A 26,834-nucleotide genomic window follows, 5' to 3' on the forward strand; every position below is an offset into this window, starting at 1 on the left:
TGGGCTTTCTATCCTGTTCCATTGATCTATCTTTCTGTTTTTGTGCCAGTACCATACTGTCTTGATTACTGTAGCTTTGAAGTATAGTCTGAAGTCTGGAAGCCTGATTCCTCCAGCTCCATTTTTCGTTCTCAAGATTGCTTTGGCTATTCGGGGTCTTTTGTGTTTCCATACAAATTGTGAAATTTGTTGTTCTAGTTCTGTGAACAATGCCAGTGGTAGTTTGATAGGGATTGCATTGAATCTGTAGATTGCTTTGGGTAGTAGAGTCATTTTCACAATGTTGATTCTTCCAATCCAAGAACATGGTACATCTCTCCATCTCTTTGTATCATCTTTAATTTCTTTCATCAGTGTCTTATAATTTTCTGCATACAGGTCTTTTGTCTCCTTAGGTAGGTTTATTCCTAGATATTTTATTCTTTTTGTTGCAATGGTAAATGGGAGTGTTTCCTTGATTTCACTTTCAGATTTTTCATCATTAGTATATAGGAATGCCAGAGATTTCTGTGCATTAATTTTGTATCCTGCAACTTTACCAAATTCATTGATTAGCTCTAGTAGTTTTCTGGTAGCATCTTTAGGATTCTCTATGTATAGTATCATGTCATCTGCAAACACTGACAGCTTTACTTCTTCTTTTCTGATTTGGATTCCTTTTATTTCCTTTTCTTCTCTGATTGCTGTGGCTAAAACTTCCAAAACTAGGTTGAATAAGAGTGGTGAGAGTGGGCAGCCTTGTCTTGTTCCTGATCTTAGTGGAAATGGTTTCAGTTTTTCACCATTGAGGACGATGCTGGTTGTGGGTTTGTCATATATGGCCTTTATTATGTTGAGGAAAGTTCCCTCTATGCCAACTTTCTGCAGGGTTTTTATCATAAATGGGTGTTGAATTTTGTCGAAAGCTTTCTCTGCATCTATTGAGATGATCATATGGTTTTTCTCCTTCAGTTTGTTAATATGGTGTATCACGTTGATTGATTTGTGTATATTGAAGAGTCCTTGCATTCCTGGAATAACCCCTACTTGATCATGGTGTATGATCCTTTTAATGTGCTGTTGGATTCTCTTTGCTAGGATTTTGTTGAGGATTTTTGCATCTATGTTCATCAGTGATATTGGCCTGTAGTTTTCTTTCTTTGTGACATCCTTCTCTGGTTTTGGTATCAAGGTGATGGTGGCCTCGTAGAATGAGTTTGGGAGTGTTCCTCCCTCTGCTATATTTTGGAAGAGTTTGAGAAGGATAAGTGTTAGCTCTTTTCTAAATGCTTGATAGAATTCGCCTGTGAAGCCATCTGGTCCTGGGCTTTTGTTTGTTGGAAGATTTTTTATCACAGTTTCAATTTCAGTGCTTGTGATTGGTCTATTTATATTTTCTATTTCTTCCTGATTCAGTCTTGGCAGGTTGTGCATTTCTAAGAATTTGTCCATTTCTTCCAGGTTGTCCATTTTATTGGCATAGAGTTGCTTGTAGTAATCTCTCATGATCTTTTGTATTTCTGCAGTGTCAGTTGTTACTTCTCCTTTTTCATTTCTAATTCTATTGATTTGAATCTTCTCCCTTTTTTTCTTGATGAGTCTGGCTAATGGTTTATCAATTTTGCTTATCTTCTCAAAGAACCAGCTTTTAGTTTTATTGATCTTTGCTATCATTTCCTTCATTTCTTTTTCATTTATTTCTGATCTGATCTTTATGATTTCTTTCCTTCTGCTAACTTTGGGGTGTTTTTGTTCTTCTTTCTCTAATTGCTTTAGGTGCAAGGTTAGGTTGTTTATTCGAGATGTTTCCTGTTTCTTAAGGTGGGATTGTATTGCTATAAACTTCCCTCTTAGAACTGCTTTTGCTGCGTCCCATAGGTTTTGGGTCGTCGTGTCTCCATTGTCATTTGTTTCTAGGTATTTTTTAATTTCCTCTTTGATTTCTTCACTGATCACTTCGTTATTAAGTAGTGTATGGTTTAGCCTCCATGTGTTTGTATTTTTTACAGCTCTGTTCCTGTAATTGATATCTAGTCTCATAGCATTGTGGTCAGAAAAGATACTTGATACAATTTCAATTTTCTTAAATTTACCAAGGCTTGATTTGTGACCCAAGATATGATCTATCCTGGAGAATGTTCCATGAGCACTTGAGAAAAATGTGTATTCTGTTGTTTTTGGATGGAATGTCCTATAAATATCAATTAAGTCCATCTTGTTTAATGTATCATTTAAAGCTTGTGTTTCCTTATCTATTTTCATTTTGGATGATCTGTCCATTGGTGAAAGTGGGGTGTTAAAGTCCCCTACTATGATTGGGTTACTGTCGATTTCTCCTTTTATGGCTGTTAGTATTTGCCTTATGTATTGAGGTGCTCCTATGTTGGGTGCATAAATATTTACAATTGTTATATCTTCTTCTTGGATCAATCCCTTGATCATTATGTAGTGTCCTTCTTTGTCTCTTCTAGTAGTCTTTATTTTAAAGTCTATTTTGTCTGATATGAGAATTGCTACTCCAGCTTTCTTTTGGTTTCCATTTGCATGGAATATCTTTTTCCATCCCCTTACTTTCAGTCTGTATGTGTCTCTAGGTCTGAAGTGGGTCTCTTGTAGACAGCATATATATGGGTCTTGTTTTTGTATCCATTCAGCCAATCTGTGTCTTTTGGTGGGAGCATTTAGTCCATTTACATTTAAGGTAATTATCAATATGTATGTTCCTATTCCCATTTTCTTAATTGTTTTGCGTTCGTTATTGTAGGTCTTTTCCTTCTGTTGTGTTTCTTGCCTAGAGAAGTTCCTTTAGCATTTATTGTAAAGCTGGTTTGGTGGTGCTGAGCTCTCTCAGCTTTTGCTTGTCTGTAAACGTTTTAATTTCTCCATCAAATCTGAATGAGATCCTTGCTGGGTAGAGTAATCTTGGTTGCAGGTTTTTCTCCTTCATCACTTTAATTATGTCCTGCCACTCCCTTCTGGCTTGTAGAGTTTCTGCTGAGAGATCAGCTATTATCCTGATGGGGATTCCCTTGTGTGTTATTTGTTGTTTTTCCCTTGCTGCTTTTAATATGATTTCTTTGTGTTTAATTTTTGACAGTTTGATTAATATGTGTCTTGGCGTATTTCTCCTTGGATTTATTCTGTATGGGACTCTCTGTGCCTCCTGGACTTGATTAACTATTTCCTTTCCCATATTAGGGAAGTTTTCAACTATGATCTCTTCAAATATTTTCTCAGTCCCTTTCTTTTTCTCTTCTTCTTCTGGAACCCCTATAATTCGAATGTTGGTGCGTTTAATGTTGTCCCAGAGGTCTCTGAGACTGTCCTCTGTTCTTTTCATTCTTTTTTCTTTATTTTGCTCTGCAACAGTTATTTCCACTATTTTATCTTCCACCTCACTTATCCGTTCTTCTGCCTCAGTTATTCTGCTATTGATCCCATCTAGGGTATTTTTTATTTCATTTATTGTGTTTTTAACCAATGCTTGATTCATCTTTAGTTCTTCTAGGTCCTTGTTAACTGTTTCTTGCATTTTGTCTATTCTATTTCCAAGATTTTGGATCTGGGAAATAGAATCTTGGATCATCTTTACCATCATTATTCTGAATTCTTTTTCAGGTAGACTGCCTATTACCTCTTCATTTGTTAGGTCTGGTGGGTTTTTATCTTGCTCCTTCTCCTGCTGTGTGTTTTTCTGTCTTCTCATTTTGCTTATGTTACTGTGTTTGGGGTCTCCTTTTTGCAGGCTGCAGGTTCGTAGTTCCCGTTGTTTTTGGTGTCTCTCCCCAGTGGCTAAGGTTGGTTTAGTGGGTTGTGTAGGCTTCCTGGTGGAGGGGACTAGTGCCTGTGTTCTGGTGGATGAGGTTGGATCTTGTCTTTCTGGTGGGCAGGTCCACGTCTGGTGGTGTGTTTTGGGGTGTCTGTGGACTTTTTATGATTTTAGGCCACCTCTCTGCTAATGGGTGGGGTTGTGTTCCTGTCTTGCTAGTTGTTTGGCATAGGGTGTCCAGCACTGTAGCTTGCTGGTCGTTGAGTGAAGCTGGGTGCTGGTGTTGAGATGGAGATCTCTGGAAGATTTTCGCCCTTTGATATTATGTGGAGCTGGGAGGTCTCTTGTGGACCCGTGTCCTGAAGTTGGCTCTCCCACCTCAGAGGCACAGCACTGACTCCTGGCTCCTCAATTTGGGATGATTTGTTGTCTATTCATATATTCCACAGATGCAGGGTACATCAAGTTGATTGTGGAGCTTTAATCCGCTGCTTCTGAGGCTGCTGGGAGAGGTTTCCCTTTCTCTTCTTTGTTCTCACAGCTCCTGGGTCTCAGCTTTGGATTTGGCCCCGCCTCTGCATGTAGGTCGCCGGAGGGCATCTGTTCTTCGCTCAGACAGGACAGGGTTAAAGGAGCAGCCTCTTCGGGGACTCTGGCTCACTCAGGCCGGGCGGGAGGGAGGGGCACGGAGTGCGGGGCGAGCCTGCAGCGGCAGAGGCCGGCGTGACGTTGCACCAGCCCGAGGCGCACCGTGCGTTCTCCCAGGGAAGCCGCCCCTGGATCCCGGGACCCCGGCAGTGGCAGGCTGCACAGGCTCCCGGAAGGGCGGTGTGGACAGTGACCTGCGCTCGCACACAGGCTTCTTGGCGGCGGCAGCAGCAGCCCCAGCGTCCCACGCCCGTCACTGGGCTCCGCACTTTCAGCCGCGACTTGCGCCCGTCTGTGGAGCTCCTTTAAGCAGCGCTCTTAATCCCCTCTCCTCGCGCACCAGGAAACCAAGAGGGAAGAAAAAGTCTCTTGCCTCTTCGGCAGCTCCAGAGTTTTCCCAGACTCCCTCCCGGCTAGCTGTGGCACATTAGCCCCCTTCAGGCTGAGTTCTCGCCGCCAGCCCTAGTCCTCTCCCTGCGCCCTGACCGAAGCCCGAGCCTCAGCTTCCAGCGCCGCCCGCCCCCGGCGGGTGAACAGATAAGCCTCTCGGGCTGGTGAGTGCTGCTCAGCACCGATCCTCTGTGCGGGAATCTCTCCGCTTTGTCCTACCCAGGTATGTGGGGAGTTTATTGCCTTTTGGGAGGTCTGGGGTCTTCTGCCAGTGTTCAGTAGGTGTTCTGTAGGAGTTGTTCCACGTGTAGCTGTATTTCTGGTGTATCCGTGGGGAGGAAGGTGATCTCCGCGTCTTACTCTTCCGCCATCTTACCCGGAAGTTCTTTCTGAATATCTTGAATAATTTCCTTAATACTTTTGCACATCCCCGTGGATGATGTACTCCAGGCCATGATTGGTAAAGCCTAACATACTCGAAGCAGACAGTTGCCATACAAGGCCTTACCTTCCCACGTATGTGCGCAGAGACTCTTTCAATGCCCAGGACCAATGTGAGACCCTTCAGAACTTGATGCCTCTAGCCATGCAATACCTAAACAGATAAAGATTAAGTGATGGATGTGATAGATTGTTTGTATAAATGGCACCATTTGATGTCCTCCCTGGACCCACACGCTTTGGAATGTGACTTTACAGCTTATTAAGAGGTAGGGTCTGTTTCTCCACCTCCTTGAATGTGAGTTCTTCCTGTGACCAAGTTGGCCAACAGCGTGGCAGAAGTGGCATTGTACAAGTCGCAGAGCTAGGCTCTAAGAGGCCTTGCACGCTTCCACACTCTCTCAGAATTTGGCCACACCTGGGCTAGCCTGCTGGAGGAGGAGCCACTTGGAGCAAGCTGAATTGCCCCAGGGGTTCTGGACAAGATGTGGGAAAGCCCAAGCAAGATCAGTCGAGTCATTTAGCCTGACTGCTAGCCTGACAACTGACTGCTGACTCAGGGGGGTGCCTCACCCAGCCCAGTTCAGATCAGCAGAATCACCCCGCCAACCCACAGACTCATGAACAGCATTGTATTGTGCACCATTGAGGTTTTATGGTTGTATGTTACACAGCATGGCTGTGGCAGTAGATAACTGATATAACATCAGTGCTGGAGGTGGTTAGCACTTCATCCACAGAGAAACTGGATTGGAAAAATTATTCTTATATCACAGTCTATGAAGGATAGCCTTGAGAATAGTTGTAGGAATTTTCATTTATAATCTCTAAACTAGAGTCAATGTCGTTGATAACAACAATCAGCCCTTTGCTCATCCCTGTCCTCAGAATGTCCATCTTCATGGGGTGAAATATATCACATTCCTGTTAAGTTTGTTCTTAGGTCTTCATCCTCAATATTTTGGATCCAAAGTATGACTGTACTCATAACGGGGCTGGTGAGGTTAGGGCCAAAATACCCAAACTTTAGAGTGTAAGAGTCACTGAGGAACTTGTTAAAAATCCAGGTTCATGGAACCATCCCCATTAATTCTGATTTAATGAATATGGGCAGAGATCAGGAGTCTCCATTTTTTTTAATTTTTGTATTTTACTTTATTTTTTTATACAGCATGTTCTTATTAGTTATCTATTTTATACATATGAATCTCCATTTTTAAAAAGTATCTCTGGTAACTGGGGGCGGCATGGTCAGACTTTGAGGGGAAAATTGTTCAGGTTACAAGACGAGCTTTCCAGTTCTGAATGTAATAAAACTATAATATGGGGTCATGCAACCAGGTAATAATTGAAGTCTGTGAAAAGAAAAAAAGCAAACCAATCCACAGAAAGACAAGTGGACACAGAAAGTAATCATGAATAAGGTACAAGGAAAAGAAATATTTTTCTCCTGGCCTTTCACTAAAGTTTCCTGCACTACTTCTATTTCTACCTCAAGTGAAGTTTAGGCTACATTAATAGTTATCAACCATGTTGCACTTAGAATCACATGAGGACTTTAAAAATACTGATATCTGAGAACCCCACACCCACCCCGAGATTCTGGTGGAATTAGTCTGAGGTGCAAGCAAGACATTTGGTTTTGAAAAGCTCTCCTGGTGATTCCAACGTCCAGCACATTTTGAGAACCAGTGGACAAAATTAATAACATCTCCCACCAAGTAGATCTCTTCCTAACAGTGGAAAGAATCACAGCCCAATTTATGACCTCCAGGCAGAATGGAGAGAAGACAGCTGGATTAGGCAGAGAAGAAAAGGAATTCTCATCTGCTTCTAAAATCATACTTCATGGCAGAGTCTTAGAAGTGCTGGGACAGTGAGCATGGAAACATACACCCAGTTCACATGACCCCAGGAAAAGAAGTCAAGTGCCGATGCTTGCTTGTGGGCAGAACGAGTTTTGCATACTGAAGTCATTCTAGATGTCTCTGTCTCTATATGCAGTGTGTACACTTAAAAGTGTGGTATATAGGTTACATCGGGTCTTTGATAATTAACTCTCTCCCTCTAAATCTGTGGTAAGAATGCTTGTCTGGTATTTCAGATATTTCTTGAATGCACAGATCCTGTGTGATGTACAATAGTCCCATGAAAATAAGACTTAGGGGAATTCTTTAAAAACTAAATGGACTCTGGAAGATTACAAGTCTAAGCAATGGTTCTCAAACCTTCTCCCTGTGCATCGAAATCTACAGGGAATCTTCTTAAAAACAGAGATTCCTGGAAATCACCGCAACTTACTGAATCAGAATGGGAGGTCAGGGGCCAATACAATTTCCCTTTTTACAAGCTCCCCACACAAATTTTTATGCACTCAGCACCACAAGAGTTTCCTTTTGAGAAGCGTGTATCTTTGGGGACAGGCCCCCTTAGGGGGTTTTTACACAGAGTTACACAGCCTTAAATCCACTTGGACTGTCTCCACCCTCTCTCCATGTTCAGTATATGACTGGGAAACCAAAGAAGGTTGCCATGTTATCAAAGCAGCAAATCAAAAGACATCCAGAAGAAGCTGCATCAGAGATGGGTTCCTGGGCTTCCCTGGTGGCGCAGTGGTTGAGAATCTGCCTGCTAATGCAGGGGACACAGGTTCGAGCCCTGGTCTGGGAGGATCCCACATGCCGTGGAGCAACTGGGCCCATGAGCCACAACTACTGAGTCTGCGCGTCTGGAGCCTGTGCTCCACAACAAGAGAGGCCGCGATAGTGAGAGGCCTGCACACCATGATGAAGAGTGGCCCCCGCTTGCCACAACTAGAGAAAGCCCTCACACAGAAACGAAGATCCAACACAGCAAAAATAAATTAATTAATTAATGAACTCCTACCCCCAACATCTTCTGTAAAAAAAAGAAAACAAAAAACGCATATGCCCTTTAAAAAAAAAAAAAAGAAAGATGGGTTCCCCATGGTGAAAATGAGCTCCCCATTATAAACTTCCGTTACAAATGTCTACTGAAATGGAACTTCTCAGTCAAAAGGCAAAAACACTCTTAATGCTCTTGATACACATTTCTGAATTGCTTCCCAGAAAGGTTGTGGCAGTTTACACCTTGCCAATGTGCATGAGATGCCCATCCCTATGGTCACAAGCACTTCAGACAAACTGTATCTCCTACATAAGTTTGCCCAGAGCTGGCCTTGATGGGATAAGATAGAAATACACTGTGCCTGGACCAAGGAGTCAGTGAGGGGCAAGGCTCAGACAGCCATGGGACTTCTGAGCCAGAAAGAAGGACTCTGACCCCCTGATTGATTCTCTGTGGTTTTCAAGAGAAGTGTGCTCTCAGCCCAGAGGGGCTGTGGCAGCCCCAGCTGCTTGGCAGAAGGTTGGGGGATGCTGCCTATGGAAGCAGCTCCTCTGGGCTGAGGCCGGGGCTGACTCCATGGAGAGGGCCCCCAGGTGGGGTAAGAGAGTGACTGAGAGGGTGGGAGGTCAACAGAGGCGGCGAGGTTGAAGGCTTCAGAAGACCCTGTCCTCTAACTTCAAGTGACACAGCCGAGTTATCCCTGTGCCCTCTCTCTCAGCTTCCTGGTACTGCTATAGGACTCCCGGCTGCTTGGGGCTGTGCCTACTAGACTTCTAAAACAACATGCCCATGTCTCTGAGGGGTAGATTCTAGCCAACTCCTTCCATGGAGCACTTTCTATGTAAAACAGTATTCTGTACCTAGAACTCTTTTTACTCAGTTCTGGTGGGCCCCAAAGGATTTAGGAGTTGGCGACATCCTCCCATATTCCAAAGTGAAATAATGGCTCATGAACTCAGGAGTAGCAAGAGAGGTCCTCCCACACCTGTTTGTGATCCTTAACCTCAACCCCTCTCCTGGCTATGAAAGAGCTGAGGTTGAACAGGCAGGAGGAGATTTCTTTATGAAGAACTATGTTTGAGCTCCTCACAGAGACCTTTCTGAGGCATTTATACACGTCTGGTGGGGTTTAAAGAACCCCATGGACAGTGTTCGCCTCCAATCTAGAAGAAAGCACACAGGCTAGATTATGACTCAAGTTGCCCAGGTTGGCATTTGGCAGGGGACGGTGTGTGAACACTCTTAGACCAGAGAAGACCTTGGAAGATAAGCTGGCTGGAGCCATCTTGAAGGGACACTGTCTAAGAGGGGGCCTGCCAGAGGAAGGTGGGATCACAAGAGGGCACGCAGAGAGTGCATGTCCTGAGTCAGTCCCCATGTTGTCAAGGCTGTTTCAAATTGTGTGTGTGGAGGAGGGAGGGGATGACGTGATCGGATCTGCATTTCAAGAACATTCTGGCTGGAGCATGGAGAATGGAGGGGACCAGAGGAGCAGTAAGAAGGCGTGTTAATAAGCCAGTCAGGTGAAGGAGCAGGTAGCATGGACCAGGACGGGGACTGCAGAGATGGTGAGAAGTAGATGGATCTAGGAGATGCGAAAGAGGTCAAAGTGATTGAATTGGGGGGAGGGTAAACAAGGAGGAGGCACCCACGACTCCTTGTTTCCTGGTTTGCCCATGCAGCTGCCTGATGGAGCCATGGACTCAGAGAACCCTGGAAAAAGGCCAGGTTCCAGGGAAGAGACCATGCGTTTTGCCTCGGTCATGGGAATTCGGGGTGACTTGAAGACACACAGACAAAAATGTCAAGTAAGCAAATGGAAGCTTTGGGCAGGGGTGAGATGGCTTAGGAAAAAGAGTGAGACATGAAGGCAGCCTAAGAGCCCACCTTGAGAAACTCAACAGTCAAGGCCAGTATGAGAAGAAGGCACCAGTGCTGGAAAAAGAGGAAGAGAAGGAGCTGCCAGAGACCCGACCAAAACGCCATGTGCTGCACCTGTTCTCAACGCTCGCTGCACAACAGGGAATAAAATAGATGAGTTCCCTGCCCGCACGGAGTTTACAGTCAGGGGCGGGGGCAGGGAACAGTAAGCAAGAAAATCTTAACATCATAGAACTAGAAATTGGAATAAATGTTGTAAAGGGAAAGACAGGGAACAAGAGTGAATTGTGGGGCAGGGAAGGGTTCTTGGAGGAGGTGACATTTATGCAGATTAGCTCACCCACACAGGATGCTAATTTGGGGCAGCTGTCCCGGGGCAAATGTCACTGGGATCCCTGGCAATTTCTTAAACCCTTGGCATTGGAGGCGCCAGTGCACAATTAAGAGGGAAGTGTTTGGAGAAGGGGAACTCCCTGGTGCCTGTTATCTGCTTCCCCACTGGAGAATGTTCTTCCCTCCCCAGCTCCTTCCCTGCAGCTGCCAGGGGCCCAGTGACTAAGTGTCTTCAACTACTGAGTGTCTCCCCAAAGAACAGGAGAGGACCTGCAGAACTGACCTAGGACACAAACGCCCGGCTGGCCGTGAATGGGTGGGAGAGAAGCTGTCACAGGCCCTGGTCCATTCGGAAGGTGTTTGGGCTCTTGTTCCAGGCCTGAGACCTGAAGACCTGGCTGGCACTGGCCCCTAAAGGAGCCAAGTCCTTGTTCAAAGCCAAGTGCCCCAGAGGGTGTCAGGTACCACTCAGCCATGCCAAGCAGTCAGCAAAGAAATGCTAACTGAGGTTGCCATGGTGATTTCTGTGCTACAGGCACGCAGGTGGGGTTGGGGGGTGCGTGTCAGCTGGCGGTGCCTCTGGGGCCTGAGCCTTGGGAATACAGCCCAAGAGCTCCACCACCCGCCTGAAAGACACCCCGGCCTAAGGGTGCATTTATACACTCAAAGCCCCTGTCAGACTGCTCTATTGGATTTCTTTAATTGATTTCTTTCAAAGTAAACAGTATAGTATTATTTACATACAATCCCATTAACTAAGCAAATGGGAAGCCCTGTTTTAAGGCAGCCTCCTTAAGCACTGTGAGAAAGCGGGAAGCCACAGTGAAGAGCTTACGCTCTGGGGTCAGACAGACGCAGGTTCAAAATCCAGCTCCACCACCTGCCGGCTCTGCCCACTACCGGTTCAGTGACAGGCAAATTCTGAAACTTCCTTCCGCCTTCCTTTGTTTTTTTTTTTTTTTTTTTGCTTTTTTTTTCTTTTGCGGTATGCGGGCCTCTCACTGCTGTGGCCTCTCCCGTTGAGGAGCACAGGCTCCGGACGCACAGGCTCAGCGGCCATGGCTCACGGGCCCAGCCGCTCCGCGGCACGTGGGATCCTCCCGGACCGAGGCACGAACCCGTGTCCCCTGCATCAGCCGGCGGACTCTCAACCACTGCGCCACCAGGGAAGCCCCTTCCTTTGGTTTTATAGGATGAGGATGACAGAACCTTCTTTGCAGGGATGTTGTGAGATTCAACGAGATGATATCTGTAAGGGACTTGATAATAATAGGAATGGTAACAATGTTAACATTTATCGAACACTTCAAGTACATCGAATGTGGTCAAAGTGACTCACCCGAATGAATTAATGACCTATCTCATGGAACTGGAGATTCTTAGGCTGAGATCCTGAAGATCCTTTCCCAACCTTAGCCTGACCCCACCATTCTGGACTCCTTTTGTGATTTTACTCCCTCCCCAGGCCAGACACAAGTCCTTGGCTACAGCTGCGCAGGCCTCTCTTCTCCTCCTTTTCCAGCCACTGCCTTCTCTCTCGCCTCTGACCACGCTCCCCCCTCCCTGGGTTCACTGGGCGCCACCTTGGTCTACCAAACTCCTACTCATCTTTCAGGGTGCGGTGCAAATGTCACCTGCTCTTTGAAGCCTCCCCCGCCGCATCCAGGCAGTCAGCTGCACCCTGCTCCGTACTCCCACACACTTCCTGCACACCTTCTGAATGATAATAATAAACACAAGTGCCAAGCACCGTGCTGAAGTCCTTTATTTTAGCTCATTCAATCCTCACAGGCACCCTATAACATAGGCTTGGTAATGAACCCTGTTTTAGGATGCAAAACTTAAGGCCCAGAGAAGCTAAGTAACTTGCCTAGTGCCACATAGCCCATAAGCAGCAGAGCCAGGGCACAGGCCTTCTGACTCCAGAGCCGGTGCTGGTAACCACTGCACCAGACTGCTTCTCCCTGCCGCTGGGGGCCCAAACCCACCTCCTCCAGCAGGTGGGGAGAGCCAGAGATTGCGCTGCATTCATTTCAGCAACCCTGCCATCCAGCATAGCAGCTGGTGCCCAGGCACATGCAAACTCCCCCTCCACGCAACCCCCCACACACTAAACTAGACTATTTAAGGAGAAACCACTAATCCAGTAAGCTCACCCATGTGTCCTGGTCTCTTTTTCTTTCTGCCCTTGATTAGGAAACTCAGTTCTGAGTCCTGTCCAAGGGGCCCAGTAGAGTCTCTTTGAAGTTGATGAATAATAAAGAGCTTCTTCAAGTTTACTGAATTAAAAACAAACAAACAAACAACAGCTGTTTTTTTCCCCTGGGGAGAAGTCTGGAGCCTAATGATAAAATAGAGACATATTATTTGTCATGACACCTTTTCCCATTGAAAGGAAGGGAATCCATTTCTAAAGGAAAGAGTAATAACAGAATTCAAAAGGTAACTGGGCTTCCAGAAGGGTCCTTCTCTGTCTGGGCAGCTCCCAGAGGCCAGAGGAAGTCTTAAACAGAGAGCTTGAGAGGGCACCACTGGCCAGGAAGTCATAGCAGCAGCCCAGGGACCCCAGCCCAGCTCAGCACCTCTCAGCCAGCGCTAGCTGGGGAGGCCAGGAATCGCAATAAGGGGAGAATATTTGAAAAATCTTTGGAGTTAGAAAGACTGAAAGGTTGCCCAGCCAGTGCTGGTCCCTTTGTTTGTTTGTTTGTTTGTTTCCCAAGTCTAGTGTCTAATTTGGGTGTTTCCAGGATTCTTGCCCTTTCCTCGTTGGAAGCAGATCATGTCTGGGGCCAACTGGTCCTTTGCTCCAAGTCATCCATGTTCCTTGGGACTTTTTCCCCCTTAGAAACAAAAGGTGGGGCTTTGTCAAGATTCAGTGGCATTCCTCTCGAAGTCCTAAGGCTGCCTCAGTTCAGCATGCACAAGAGGGGGTCTTTGAAGGTGCTATGGCTAACTTCCTAATAAAGCAGGCCAAAAAAGAACCAACATCTTTCAAATTCAGGTCCTAATCAGCTCTGTAAAAAATGGATTTTTAAGCCAAAGGCTTAAATTTGGACAAAAGCCTCAGATTTGAAAAATGCTTGAAACTGTAATTGGGAGGGGACGGGGGTGTGGTAAAGAAGCATGGGAGCGGGGAAGCAGTGGTACAGGGTTTTGCCTTCAGTCTGCACTTACTGAGTTCACGGGTTTGTACCTTCCTGGTCCCATTGCTAAGTATACCCTGAGCACATATTTGTACCAAAACTCAACACGGAAATCAAAGTTATATGTCACAGGGTTGCTGTCCTTGAGTGATTCACCATCCCAACAAGGACAGGAGACCAAAAATAAGCAAACATCTGCATATAAAGGTCTTGGCACATGGTAAAGGTCTCTCAAAGTCACTTCCTGGCCTCCATTCGGGCTGCTTGAGAGGAGAATGATGTGACCACTGGTGGTGTCTCTGGGTGGAGAGGGGCACTCTCACCTCGGAAAGAGAAAGATCACTGTGGATCTGAGTGGCCAGCAGGACTGGTGAGGTGGGAAATGGCCAGGGGGTCCATGATGAGTGAGAATTGGCTGGTGGGGGGCAGGGGTGGGTGGGCAGGAGGAGGGTAGGAATGGAGGGCAGAACTCTCGATCGGGGCACCGATGCCAGGCGCAGTGGTTGGGCCTCGCCCGAGTTTCACATAGGAGCCAGACTCTGACAGCCATGTATGTGTTACGTGTGTATGTGCCTATGTCTGTTTGCTTGCTTGCTTTTTGCTTTAATATTTTATTTCAAATACTTAATACTATTATAATATTCTGAATTTGAATGTCTAGAGTGGGGGAATATTTGCTCTTCGATTTTCAATTTAGTTCCAGGCCCCGTTCCTATTACTCATCACTCAATTCATACATTTATGTCCCCTGCCCACACTCCACAGAAGCTTATGGCCTCAGCCCAATAGCTAACAGGGAAATTGGACATCTTCAGAATGATGTAAATGGTGTTCAGAGCTGTCACTTGCATGTAGAGTTGCCAGATAAAATATAGGTGCTCAGTTAAATCTGAGTTTTAGATAAACAGAAACTTTTGGGGGGGGCATGCCATGCGGCATGTGGGATCTTAGTTCCCCAACCAGGGATTGAACCTGCACCCCCTGTGTTGGAAGCATGGAGTCTTAGCCACTGGATGGCCAGGGAAGTCCCCTAGATAAACGGAAACATTTTAGTATGTCCATACAATAAAAATTATTCATTTTTTCTAAATTTCCAATTTAACTGAACATCTCGTTTTTGGTTTTTGCTATATCTGGTGACCCTACTCCTATAGCATATGTCAAATTAATGGGAAGAAAGAGAGGATAAGACCAAATGCAGAAGTTGTACAGCCCCAGAAAAGAGACAGATAACAGCTCCTATAATAGGGCAGATGGCTGGATTGGAGATGAACAATGTTCTGAAAAAAGAAGGAGCAGAACATGCAGCCTGGTTAGAGACATGGGGCCAAAGCAGAGAATAACCCAAGAGTCACAGAAATGCAATTCACGCTATAGCTCCACCACACGTGGGTAATTAGACGAGATGCTCCCAGCCTCGGTTTCCCCATTACCACCTCCTAGCCTGTGGAGATCATGGAAGTGTTGCATAAACAGGAATTGCTATCACAAAGGCCCCAGCCCTGTTCTTCCCCTCATACACCAGCCAGGCCTCTTCCATGCTGTCTCTGCCCAATTATTTTGAGCACAGGGTAAATGTCCCCTTGTTCCATCTCCCTGCTGCCCACTCTTCCACATGGGCACTTGTAGGACTCAAGAGTTTCCTGTCCTTGGCAAACTGGATGACCTTTCCTCTGCTGGGTTTGTTTTTTTTTTTTTTTTTTTTTTGCGGTACGCGGGCCTCTCACTGTTGTGGCCTCTCCCGTTGCGGAGCACAGGCTCCGGAGGCGCAGGCTCAGCGGCCATGGCTCACGGGCCCAGCCGCTCCGTGGCATGTGGGATCCTCCCGGACCGGGGCACGAACCCGTGTCCCCTGCATCGGCAGGCGGACTCTCAGCCACTGCGCCACCGGGGAAGCCCTCCTCTGCTTTTTAATGAGCCGTTGGTAAATGTTTATTAGGGCAGAGATGGGAACACAGTCCCGCAAGCCAGAAGCCAGAAGCTCCGACCATCCTGGTCGCCATCAGCCCATGACCAAACAGCCTCTGGGTCGCAGCGAATGTACTTGGACCTACACCTGGTTCCTCTACCAGGCAGAAACCTGCTTTGCAGACGACGCAGGGCAGTGGTCCTGAAACTGACCCTCCCCTCCCCACTTTCCGTGACTTGGGACAGATCGTGTGGCTTTTCCTTCCAAGCATAAGGTTTCACTTTGTTTCCGGATGTCCTTTTACTTTCGTTGTTTTTTTCCTTTCTTCATATCCATGTTACAACTAGCGCTAACACTGCAAGTGTCTAAACAGTTTCTTTCTGAGTTACACCTGATGGAGACATAAGACGCTCTCTTGCTCGGATTCCTTCAAGTCACTTGCCCCACCCTCCGAAAGCTTTGCCTTCCTTCCATACACGCCCAGACAGGGGCTCAGGACGGGAGCTGCACTTTTCCTTGGTCTCTGTTGCCACCTGCAGGATCATTTGGGGGAGAGTTCAAGGACCCTGGATGGCGGCGCAAAGAGAAGGCAAAGGCAGCGTGGAGTCTTAGGGCTTCACCGGTTGTCACAAGATTTCATAAGGCACGACCTCATCGCCTCTCCGGCGCTCCAGATCCAATATTTAATTAGCTGGATGGCTTTGCGCAGTCAATTCTGTGAGTCTATTTCCTCATCTCTGAAACAGTATTTGATATCCATAAAATCGCTTTGATAGTGATTATTGAGGGGTCACTCATTCATTTATGTGTTTATAAAGCAAACACCACATCAGATACAAAGACATGAAAAAAAAGAAAAGATTTCCTGGAGGAAATCACAGTCTTACAGTGGCATCAGTCAAACACATAGGAAACTGTCCGTTGTTGTGAGAGAGGTACGACAAAAGTGTCGTGGGAACTAAGTAGTGACTAACTCTGTCTGGTGCAAGAAGGGAAGGTTTCACAGTGGAAGTGCCATACAAGCTGGATTTGGAAAAACAAGCTGGAGTTGACCAGAATTCAGAAGAATGCACAGGAGTCATGCACCATATAAAGAAGAGGGGAAAGGACATTCCAGAGAGAGGGAGCAATGAACCAAAATGCTTTGACCTAGCTTGCTCTAGAAAGTTCCCAAGGAGTGAATGAACTTTCACATCCTGCAGCAGCCTTGGTAGGAGAGAAGTGTGAGGAGAGAGAATTTTTCCAACTTCAAAGCCAGGAGGCAGCCTCTCACGCTGCCTATGGCAAGGCCCAGTCCTGGCAGGAGTCTAGGATGCAAATGAGGAAGAGGAACAGATCATTCAAGGCAGGATTGGGAGGTTTGCTCATGACCCGGGCACTCACCACGTGGCCTTGGCTAAGTGAGCCATCCTCTCCATACTTCAGTTTCCTTATTTGCAAATGGAGATAATGATACCCACCTCAAGAGTGTCCTTGCAAGATGCAAGCAAAATCATTAACCCAGTGCCTGACGCAGACATACGCAGATATATTAGCCAGTGGAATTACTATCAGAGGTGAGCCTTCAGGAAGTTATTTTACCTCCCCAAGCCCACGTTCCTCATCCATAAAATGAGAATAACAATGTTTGCCCTGCACGCATCAGGAATTTATTGTGACGATACCATCAAGAAATATAAGCTGTAGGGCTTCCTTGGTGGCGCAGTGCTTGAGAGTCCGCCTGCCAATGCAGGGGACACGGGTTCATGCCCCCATCCGGGAGGATCCCACATGCCGCGGAGCGGCTGGGCCCGTGAGCCATGGCCGCTGAGCCTGCGCGTCCAGAACCTGTGCTCTGCAACGGGAGAGGCCACAAAAGTGAGAGGCCCGCGTACCACAAAAAAAAAAAAAAAAGAAAGAAAGAAAGAAATATAAGCTGTAACGTTCGTATAAACCTGAGTTACAAACAAGAGAGAAGATGATGAGATCATCAAACCTAGATTTTTAAGATACACTGAGTGCCTGCTGCTTGTAAGGCATTTTCACTTTCATGACCTCATTTAACTTTTCCTGAAGACAACCTTCTGAGGTGAGTACCACGTTTATTTTCATTTTACGTGTGATGCAAGTAAGAGTCAGAGAGGTTGGTTTGTCCATTTACCAGATGCTCTCTGAGCAGGCCCTGTGCCTGAGCCATGAGCCAGAGAGGATCATGGGAGTTGTGATGTGCACAATGGCACCTCGGGCTCAGGGCTTGGACTTTGGTGTCCCACTCATCTGCTCACTGATCTCTCCAGCCTTAGGGTTTTCAGCACCGACTACATGTATCCCAACAACCCCCCATTTCCATCTCCAGCCCAGCCCTCCCGAGACACAAGTGTCTGCCTAGCCAACCTCTCCACTGGCTTTTCTAGTAGATACCTCACCTGAATATGTCCAAAATACAGCCCTACTCCACCTTTTCTCCACAGTCTTCCAGTCTCAGTCAGCAGCAGCTCTATCCTTCCAACTGTTTGGAGTCATCCTCGATTTCCTTCACACCCCACAGGAGGGCAGGAATCTTTTTTCTCCTACTTTGAAAACTACATCCAGAATCTGAGCACCTCTTTCCACCCCTGCCCCGAGAGAACCTCCCCAGATCATCACCATGGCCCTCATTTTGTTGTTACCTCCTATTCACAGCCAAGTGTGATCCTTGTGAAGAGGAAGTATCCACCTGTTGGGCAAAACCCACGAATGGGTCCCTGTATCATTCACATTAGAGCCCATAAAATGTCTGCAAAGCCCTATACAATTGGCCCCCTTCCAACAGACATGCTCTAGTTATTATATTCATTGCTTATTGTCTGACTACAAGCTCGGCCAGGGGTCCTATACTGGCACATAGAAATACGTCTTGAATGGATAAAATGACTGTACAAGTGTTTGATTACATATAGGAAGTGCTATGAACAAGATGTGCTTCTCTAAAAGGAAATTCACAGGGAGAGAGCCAGAATCAAGCTAGATCTTACAGCTCCAAGCCCAGAGCTCATCCCCTAAGGAAGACAGTGTGCAAGCCAGTGCCTGGCACAGAGCAGGGGCTCCCACAAGCTCGCTGAACTGGAAACTGAAGGGATTTCAGAAAGCAGGGAAAGCCTTCCCTCACCCTCTTTCAGAGGCTGCCCAGCGTCCTGCTCTCTCTTTCTCTGTCTCCCTGCATGCGCCCATGCACACACCCCAACGCCCTGCCTCCCTGAGCCTGCTTTCCTTCAGGTGGGGGCCTTGTGGCTCCTTAAAATGTAAACAGCTCTCAGGAGGGGGAATAAAAGGAGAGTCACCAGGACAGAGTCAGCTCACACTGGCTGTGCTGGAGAGGAGATGCGCAGGGACCCTCTCCCCTTACTGCAAGTGATGGGGAGGCCAGCACTGCTGGATCTTCTGGAGGACCCAGATGAGGAAAGGGAACGTCATGGGAAGGAATGGCTGTAAACAGGGAAGACCTAAGTCCCACCTCAGCGGTTGGGTGGAGAGAGGAGACGTGCCTAGGAGCCCTCGAGAACTTGGAATAAGGTTGCCCTCTGCCGGTGAACCTGTGAAATCAGCCAACAGAGGAAGAGTGCAGAGATAAATGTGCAAAAAAACAGCCCGACTAAACCGTAACCTGAGTGCCTGTATTAACACACTTCACATGGGGCGCATCACAAAAGAGAGGAGGAAGGGGACACAGATCTAGGTAAGGGCGAGCCTTATGGGGCTCACGGAAGTGTCTGGTCACGTTGAGATGGGTTAACAGACTGTCCGATCCTAATATCCCCATACCTTTGATTCATCTAACTCTCCAGCTCTGAGTTCACCGTTTCCAGCAACTTCGCCGGCTCCGGCCTCCCACTGGGCTTGCCAGCAGCGAGGAGACGCACCCGCAGGCGAGCTCACAGGTGTGGACCCCAGCCTCCCTTTCTCGGTGTACATGGATAAATGACGCTCCGCGTGGCTAGCACCGCCCAGCCCTTCACAGGCGGGTCACCAGTGCTGTGCGGGCGCCGCGCACAGGTAGGATCCAGAGGGGGCGAGCGGGGCTCGGATCCCGGAGCCGAGGGCTGGCCTCCGACGCCCCAGCTGCCTTCCCGAATTGGGATCGGGTCCCAGCCGGGTCTCCAGCGGGTCCAAGGGAGGCCCAGAGGGTAACGCAGAATTGGGTAGATGAGAGCGCAACTTTCTGGGAAGAGTCTAAGGCTTCCTTCCCTCTGACGCTCAAAGGCGTCCTTGGAAGGGGAGGAAGGACACGATCCGGCCAGCGAGAAGGAGCCTGGCTCTCCCATCCGGACTCGGCCTACTTCTTTGGGCTCATCCTCCCCGCAGTGCCGTGTCACCAGAGAGGCAGGGAGCGGGTGGGTGTCGGGAGCGGCGGGGGCAGGACCCCAGACCCACAGGCGGGCACGGCTGACAGCGATCACAGGGAAGAAAGATTCTCTCAAATCCCCGTCCCCTCCTCTTTCGAGCCCGGGCCTCGGGAGGGGAGCCCCGGAGGCAGCGGACAGCCCCCCAGAGAACCGGGTGGCGACCCAGCCGCCCTCCTCCAAGCGGAGACGCCTTCCCCACCACAGCCGTCGTGGGGCTGGGGAGTTGTCAAAGGAGGCGCCGGGTTTCCTCGTAGAAGGGAACGATGTGTGTGTGGTGTGTGGTGTGGTGTGTGTGTGTCTGTGTGTGTGTGTGTGTGTGTGTGTGTGTGTGTGTGTATTTTCCATCTCCCGGTACTACAGTGGGGTGAGGGTGGCTTAAGTTTATCCCGGTTTCGGGCCTGTGAGCCGTAGCATCTTTTTCAGGCGCCGAAGAAAACAGGCTGAGTGGGGCTGGGAAAGGAGCGCAGTTGCCGAGAGGAAGGGGCCTGGAGGTCACCATGCCGCCTCCCCGGGGACCTCGGAACTTGGTGCGTCCACACCGCCGGCGGGACAAGACTCGATCCCGCCCAGGAAAGGGAGGGGCTTTCTCTCCGGCCCACCCCCAAGGGAAAATAAACGGCCTCTGGCACTTTGCTGCATTCCTGATTTTTAACAAAACTATTGTTGGAGGTTGGCCCCTGTGCTTGCTCCTCGGCGGGGGAAAAGCTGCCCACTCCCGGGCCTGCGGCGGAGCCAGCGCCGCCCAGCCGGGAGGCTGGGAACAATGCCTCTTTGTAGCGGGCCCTCGAGGCAGCTGCGGCCCGCCACGCCCAGGGCCCTCCCCTTAGAGAATTCCGAAAGCAGTCGCAAGCCCTGCTCTTCCTCGAGGTCTCGACCTGGGAAGAAAGCAAAGCATCCTTCCTAATCCTTCCGAGGGGGTGAGAGAGAAGGGAACTAACTTTTCCTGCGCTCCGTGTGTGCCGGCCCTTAAATCCTCCCTGGCAGCCTTGTCCAGGGGAATTATTACCCGCCTTTAGTTTATGTGCCTTGTGCCAGGTCCCACAATGGTAAATGGCAGAGGGGATCTCAAACTCAGCGCTAAGAGAAATTACATATACACATTTTTTTTTCTTTTCACCACCCAGGGCTGAGGATTAAAGCCATTTTGACATTGTCCCTGGCATTTGCTTGACTCCAGTTCTTCCATATGCCCCAAGAAATAACATCTTTCCACCCCCTCTTTCATCCACCTCCTTGGTTGCCTGATTGCAGTGGTCACAGTGTGACTGTTTGGGGGGGTTTCCTGCCTCCTCGTTTGGGTCTGAGAGAACAGTACCATCTGCTGGGTGTGCTTCTAGAGTGGTCCTCTTCTCTCCGGCTCTGGCTTGTCAGCCCTCACTCAATGCTCGCACCCATCTCTCAGTGCACTGCCAGGACCTGGGAGCACCTAGTCCCTCCCAGCCACCTTGCAGAAGGGCAGAGCCTCAGGGCTCCCATCCTCTGAGGGACTATTGGCAGCATCCACAGGCATCCACACAGGATAGAGCCAGTCCCAGGCCAAGGATGATTGCCAAAGGCACGGAGCAGTGGGTGCTGGCTGTGGGGTCGCTAAGGGACTACAGACCTAAAGTAGAGACTGAATGGCTTCTTGGGTGAATACTGACATGGGGGTGCTGGTTATTTGCGGGGAGGCAAAGATGCGGTGCTTGCACTCACAGCTCCATACATTACAAACGTCTTCCCCGACCCCACCCCACCCCTTTCCCTGCATTCTTCCTCTATTTGCACTAGCTGTGAACCACTTCTTGCCAAATGACTCAGTACATATGGGAAGTTTAATTTATTTGAGGGAGGCCTGTATGCTATCTGGATACCAACAGTCACCAAAAAAAAAAAAAAATTTGAACTACCTAAATAAAGATAAAATGCCCAGTACTGGTAACTGATCGATGCAAAATTTGCAGCCCCTGATGGACCCTGAATGTTTGGATCAATCAAAAGCAAGACCAGGGCAATATATGTGGGGTTCATGGACCTCAGTAATTTTGAGGCAAGACGGTCAAGTGAAAAGTGTGTAGGCTCCAACCTGGCTTAGAATACCAGTTCTGACACAAGCTGTGTGATCTTGGACCAGTTACTCAAGCTCTCAGAGCTTCAGATTCATCTTCTACAAAAATAGAAATAATAATTCTTTATTTTGGCACAGTTATTGTGAAGAGTAAAGGAAATAACATATTTGAAAGTTCCTGTAGTACAGAGAGTGCTCATTTTATTGTTGAAAATTCTATCAGTACGGGCTTCCCTGGTGGCACAGTGGTTAAGAATCTGCATGCCAATGCAGGGAACATGGGTTCGAGCCCTGTTTTGGGAAGATCCCACATGCTGTGGAGCAACTAAGCCTGTGCGCCACCACTACTGAGCCTGAGCTCTAGAGCCCGCGAGCCACAACTACTGAGCCCATGTGTCATAACTACCAAAGCCCACGAGCCTAGAGCCTGTGTTCCGCAACAAGAGAAGCCACCACAATGAGAAGCCCGTGCACCGCAACGAAGAGTAACCCCTGCTCACCACAGCTAGAGAAAGCCCGCACATAGCAACAAAGGCCCAACGCAGTCAAAAATAAATAAATAAAAATTAAAAATTTTTAAATAAATTAAAAAAGAAAATTCTATTAGAATTGAAGCTAAAAATGATTTCTGTGATCACGTGTTTAAAACCTCTGGAAAGACAAGCCATCAGAGGTCTTTGAGTGCCTCAAGCAGGATCTGCAGGTATGAGAAGGGAGAAGGAGAAGGTAGAATGGGGTCTGGGGGTTCAGGGACTTATTTCTCTCTTGGTTTCCCAGTTTGGGTGCAGAGGGAGGAAGCATGGTGTTCTGGCAGCATGAGTATGTTTTGGCAACATTTCAAAAATTGTCCCCTTTTCTGATCAACCTGCCCAACTCCAGTCTCTTCCCTTCTCTCCTCCCTTCACTCCTTTCTCCTTCTCTTCCTGTTTCTTCCCACACCCATGAGATCGCAATTAGTCCTTTTGAATCTCAATTTCCTCCTCTGAAAAGCTTGTAATCAGAGTAGTTCAAAGACCTAAATGTAAGGCCAGATACTATAAAACTCTTAGAAGAAAATATAGGTAGAACACTCTGACATAAATCGCAGCAATATTTTTTTTGATCCACCGCCTAGAGTAATGAAAATAAAAACAAAAATAAACAAATGGGACCTAATTAAATTTAAAAGCTTCTGCACAGCAAAAGAAACCATAAATAAAATGAAAAGACAAACCAGAGAATGGGAGAAAATATTTGCAAACGAAGCAACCAACAGGGATTAATCTCCAAAATATAATAAGTTCATGCAGCTCTAGACATTTCTCCAAAGAAGACATACAGGGAATTCCCTGGTGGTCCAGTGGTTAGGACTCAGAGCTTTCACTGCCAAGGCCTGGGTTCTATCCCTGGTTGGGGAACTAAGATCCCACAAGCCAAACAGCATGGCCAAAATAAAAAGAAGGAAAGAAGAAGACATACAGATGGCCAAAAAGCACATGAAAAGATTCTAAGCATCACTAATTATCAGAGAAATGCAAATCAAAACTACAGTGAGGTATCACCTCACACCAGTCAGAATGGCCATCATCACAAAATCTACAAACAATAATTGCTGGAGAGGGGGTGGAGAAAAGGGAACCCTCCTACACTGTTGGTGGGAATGTAAGTTGGTACAACCACTATGGAGAACAGTATGGAGGTTCCTTAAAAAACTAAAAATAGAACTACCATATGATCCAACAATCCCACTCCTGGGCATATATCCAGAGAAAACCATAATCCGAAAGTATACATGCACCCCCAATGTTCACTGCAGCACTGCTTACAATAGACAAGACATGGAAGCAACCTAAATATCCATCAACAGAGGAATGGATAAGGAAGATGTGGAGCATATACACAATAGAATATTACTCAGCCATAAAAAAGAATGAAATAATGCCATTTGCAGCAACATGGAGGGACCTAGAGACTATCATACTAAGTGAAGTCAGACAAGAGAAAGACAAGTATCTTATGGTATCACTTATATGTGGAATCTAAAAAAATGGTACAAATGAACTTATTTACAAAACAGAAATAGAGTCACAGATATAGAAAACAAACTTATGGTTACCAGGGGGGAAATGGGGAGAGGGATGAATTGGGAGATTGGGATTGACATATACACACTACTATACATAAAACAGATAACTAGGGACTTCCCTGGAGGTCCAGTGGTTGGGACTTCCCCTTCCAATGCAGGGGGTGCAGGTTCGATCCCTGGTCGAGGAGCTAAGATCCCACATGCCTTGTAGACAACAAACCGAAACATAAAACAGAAGCAATATTGTAACAAATTCAGTAAAGACTTTAAAAAAATTAGATAACTAATAAGGATCTACTGTACAGCACAGGGAACTCTGCTCAGTACTCTGAAATGACCTATATGGGAAAATAATATTAAAAAGAGTGGTTATATGTATATGTATAACTGATTCACTTTGCTGTACAACAGAAACTAACACAACATTGTAAATCAACTATACTCCAATAAAATTTTTTAATATATTTCTCAGTTTTAATTTTTAATAGAGTAAATATCAATAGATAGAACTCATGTAAATAAAAAGCTTTTTGAGATCCTCAATAATTTTTAATAGTTAAAGGAGCTTTGAGTCAAAAATGTTTGAGAGGGCTTTCCTGGTAGCGCAGTGGTTGAGAGTCCACCTGCCGATGCAGGGGACGCGGGTCCGTGCCCCGGTCTGGGAAGATCCCACATGCCGCGGAGTGGCTGGTCCCGTGAGCCATGGCCGCCGAGCCCGCACGTCCGGAGCCTGTGCTCCGCAGCGGGAGAGGCCACAGCATTGAGAGGCCCACGTACCGCAAAAAAAAAAAAAAAAAAAAAAAAAAAAAAGGTTGAGAACTGCTGCTTTAGATATATCATCTAATTTTATCTTCAATCATTCTTTGAGATTATTATTGGATTTTCAAATGAGTTGCCTGAGATTCAGAGAGAATAAGTAACTTGCTTAAGGTCACTCAGCCAGTTAGTAGGTGCTAGAGTTTCTATAATTAGCTACTGGGTGTGTATATAGTTGACTAAAATAGTACAAAACAGCCAGGTAAGGCAAATCAGGAAAAAAGAGCAGGATAGTAGGCATCTGATAGTAATTGATCAAGAGATAAAAATGTAGGAAACTGGGCTTCCCTGGTGGCGCAGTGGTTGAGAGTCCGCCTGCCGATGCAGGGGACACGGGTTCGTGCCCCGGTCTGGGAAGATCCCACATGCCGCGGAGCGGCTGGGCCCGTGAGCCATGGCCGCTGAGCCTGCGCGTCCGGAGCCTGTGCTCCGCAACGGGAGAGGCCACAACAGTGAGAGGCCCACATACCGCAAAAAAAAAAAAAAAAAAAAAAAAAAAAAAAAGTATTAAAAATGTAGGAAACTGGGCTTCCCTGGTGGCGCAGTGGTTGAGAGTCTGCCTGCCGATGCAGGCGACACGGGTTCGTGCCCCGGTCCGGGAGGATCCCACATGCCGCGGAGCGGCTGGGCCCGTGAGCCATGGCCGCTGAGCCTGTGCGTCTGGAGCCTGTGCTCCGCAATGGGAGAGGCCACAACAGTGAGAGGCCCGCGTACTGCCAAAAAAAAAAAAAAAAAAAAAAATGTAGGAAACTGAGGTTTACAGAATACATATTTTTGTGACCAGCACCACAGAAATTTTTGTATGCCCTTAAATTCTATTGCGGAAACTTGTTATCATTCAGAGGGACAACCAACATCATGCTAGCTTCTGTGAGGGTTATAGTGCATTTGGCTGGGATGTGTGTGCCCAGCATTGGTTATATATTTGGGGCTTCTAAATGCTATAGCAGATGGCTGAACAGATTTGTCATCAAATGATTTAGATCCTTGGGATGGTAAGTACAACATTTGGCCTTCAGTAAATGCCTAGAAAGAGAAGGAAGGATGGTAGGGGCTTACGTGCATTGAGTACCTGTGGTCTGGATGGTTCACGTGCATTACATCTCATTTCAACCTCACAACAGTCCCTAAAAGGTAAGAGGTTCTCTCATGTTTAAAATAGGACCAATGATTAAGACTTAAAGAGGTACTGTGAATTGCTCTCCGGGGGAAGATGAGCGAGTGCAAAGTAGACCCATCCTCAGAAGTCTGGGTCCTACATGGAGGCCAAATTTTGAGAATAAGCAGCAAAAGCTCACTTATCAGAACTAGAATAGTCAAGGCCTGATTACCCACATAGACACCTCCATTTTAAGTCACAAAGATTTGATTTAAGTGATATCCTGAAGTCTGCAGCCAGATGTTTCCAGTTATGGGAAGTGTAGAGCAGTAGAGACCAAGGTCCAGGCAGGACCTGACAATGAGAGAGTCATCTAAAGGTATTACCTTTAAAGATTATTAGCATTCTACTGTGCTCACCTCCATACTCTCACTTGAGATAAATTTTTAATGTATTAAATTTGCATAATACATAATTCTAGATTTATTTTCCTGACTAGTTAAGATTGTAAGGAGAGCTAAAATTCTACTATATTTGAGTATGTGTTGTCTAAAAGATTTTCACATCACTAAAGGGTCACATGATGATGATGTTTTTCCTAATTATATGTTTACAAGGTATAACATGTGTGCATTAAAATAATTTGTGCTTCTTTTCATGGGTATGGGGTGAACGTAGGGATGGGTGTTTTTCCATGAATGGAAGCCTATCAGACCATTTTTTCTCTATGTCAAGGCAGGAAGATGGAGCTTCACCTGATTTTCGGATAAACTTGCAGTCCTGCTCAAAGAAACTACCTGCTTCAAGTTGTTCCTTATGCCATCACCACCTACTACATGGTCCCACAAGAAAGCCAGATTCTCCAGCAGGCCACTGCCAGCCTTGTGACCTTTGACAGTGTCCAGATTTCATTCCTTTGAGACCACAACTTGCCAAGATATGATTCTTATTGGAAGACCAACCAGAAACTATGTTGGATTAGAGGTGTTGAGATCCAGTTCTGACCACTTATGCACTGTAAGAGCCATAGAAAAGATTTTATAAAAGATGTTTTATAAAATAATAAATAGGATTAACTTGATAAT

General features: G+C 46.8%; 1 long non-coding RNA gene across 1 annotated transcript; it reads left to right on the forward strand.

Annotated features, from left to right (window-relative positions):
• The first annotated feature begins 18,936 nt into the window (after positions 1 to 18,936).
• On the forward strand, positions 18,937 to 26,680 carry LOC309807891. Its single transcript, XR_014294688.1, has 4 exons — positions 18,937 to 19,055; positions 19,165 to 19,372; positions 20,146 to 20,249; positions 26,485 to 26,680. It is a non-coding gene; the product is annotated as an uncharacterized lncRNA (long non-coding RNA).
• Positions 26,681 to 26,834: the final 154 nt, after the last annotated feature.

Source organism: Mesoplodon mirus, assembly GCF_964341445.2.
Source record: "Mesoplodon mirus genome assembly, chromosome: 7".
Classification (NCBI taxonomy): Eukaryota; Metazoa; Chordata; class Mammalia; order Artiodactyla; family Ziphiidae; genus Mesoplodon; species Mesoplodon mirus.